The sequence below is a fragment of the Sapajus apella genome, unplaced genomic scaffold (genome assembly GCF_009761245.1).
Source record: "Sapajus apella isolate SASKATOON/1434 unplaced genomic scaffold, GSC_monkey_1.0 scaffold16, whole genome shotgun sequence".
NCBI lineage: Eukaryota > Metazoa > Chordata > Mammalia > Primates > Cebidae > Sapajus > Sapajus apella.
Genome location: NW_022436956.1, coordinates 11,030,319 through 11,032,453, shown reverse-complemented (window position 1 = coordinate 11,032,453; position 2,135 = coordinate 11,030,319). Strand labels below are relative to the sequence as shown.

General features: G+C 37.7%; 1 pseudogene; it reads right to left on the bottom strand.

Moving 5' to 3' along the window:
- Positions 1-1,001: 1,001 nt before the first annotated feature.
- Positions 1,002-1,916, bottom strand: LOC116556423 (annotated as a pseudogene).
- Between the last annotated feature and the right edge of the window lie 219 nt (positions 1,917-2,135).

Below are 2,135 nucleotides of genomic sequence, written 5' to 3'. Positions count from 1 at the left end.
CACATGTACCCCAGAGCTTAAAGTATAATTTTAAAAAGTTTAAATTTACACAAGAAAAAAAAAAAAAAAGAAGCGATACTAATTCCCAACAATAAGAACCATCAAAATGTTTTTCTAAACAGACATAAAAGAAGTGATACCCATCCTGTTAGAAATTCATGTATCATTCTGGAACAAAGCATAGTCAACTTCCAAATTAGAAACGTTTTCTTATATTCCATGTTAACTAAAATAAAAATAGTGAAACAGTAACAAAATATACTAAGAAGACTAGTGGACTCAAAGTCAGAAGGCAAAGTATTTAGTCTAGACTTTTTGATTAAGAAGTTGCATGACTTTAAGTAAATCATTAGCATAAAGAGCTTCGCTTTCCCATCCATTTAATAAATGTCCTTCTTTTATGTGCTGGTTTGTGTGTAAAAAGAAATAAGAAAACTATTTGACAAGAAAAAGCTTAATCTATGCTCTTTAAAGCTGTAAACTAGGTTATACTTACTAGTCCTTAAGAAACTTTCCATCTCTGGCTTTTAAAGGAGGCATATGTTTGCCCAGAAGAAGATGGAAAGATGGTAACAGAAACAGACTGTCTGATTCCCGCCTCCAATGGCAAATGGTGGATAATAATTTCCATCTCTCTGACAACACAATGATTCAGAAAGTGTTAATTTGCTTGATCATTTGCAGGCAATTTATCTTTTCCTAGAGGAAAGAGTAATGTTGAAAATGACAATATAAAAATATAAATTTCTTCTTTAATGCTACCACTATACAAGAAAAAATGTGAGGAGAAAAGAATTACACAAATGATGAGGAAAGGAGGAAGACATGCTCTATGGAAAGGGGAAATAAATTACTGAGAGAAGACTCCAATTTTCTTCACTGTAATAAGAAAGAATTAGGATAAGAAGAGTACTACTAAAACATCGAAAATAACAATACAGCTCCCTATCCTACAACTACATGTGCAGAAAGATACTGTTTCTAATCAAATTGTTTTCCTACTAGGGTGTTTTCTCAGAGAAAGTGGAACATTTATTCATCAAACTGTAGATAAAGGGGTTCATCAAAGGAGCTGTATTGGTGTAAAGGACAGAAGAAATCTTTCCCTCATCCATGGACCCAGCAAAAGATGGTTTGAAATATATAAATGCACATGATCCAAAGAACAGATAAAGAGCCATTATGTGGGAACTGCAGGTGTCCAAGGCTTTGGACCTGCCCTCTTTGGAGCTGATGTGGAGGATGATGGAGAGGCTGCAACCACAAGAGATAAATATGGTGGCAATGGGCACAATGAAAATGATGGCTGCTGCAATGGAAGCCACCAGCTCACTGATGTACGTGCTGGTACAGGACAGCTGAGCAGAGGGAGGACGTCACACAAATAGTGATTGGTGGTGTTTGCATTGCAGAAGGTCAGCCTCAGCATGCTTCCAGTATGGGCCATGGCGCTAGAAAAGGCCAGCAAGTATGAACCAAGCATAAGGCGAGAGCACACTTTAGGGGACATGGCAACATGATACAAAAGTGGGTTACAGATAGTTACATGGTGATCATAGGCCATTGAGGTGTGCACATAGCATTCAGAAATGCAAAAAAAAAAAAAAGGAAAAGAAAAGCTGAGATATGCACCCCATGTAGGCGATAATATTCTTCTCTGTTATGAGGTTCATCAGCATTTTGAGCATAAACACCGAAGAATAACAGAGATCTATGAAGGACAAGTTAAAGAAGAAAAAGTGCATGGGGTGCGAAAGTGTGAATTGAGCACAGTGACAGTTACCAAGCACAAATTTCCCAACACAGTGACCATATACATTACTAGAAACAGGAAGAACAGCGCAAGTTGGAGATCTGGCTGTTCTGTTAACCCCCAAAATGATTTTAGTCATGAAAGAGCCATTTTCAGGAGCCATTCTTCTCTAAGGGTACCTGTGGACACAGGGAAAAAAGCTTCCATTCAAGAGAAACACATCTCTCCCCACAATTTCTCCTCTCGTACAAGTAGAGTATATGCTGAGATTATCTGAGACTAGCCTAATATGGACCCACATAATCTGCCTTTACTACTATCATGACACTGAGTGACACTGACTTCCCCTTTTTCAAGTGGTAGTAAGCCAAATATAGCAGAG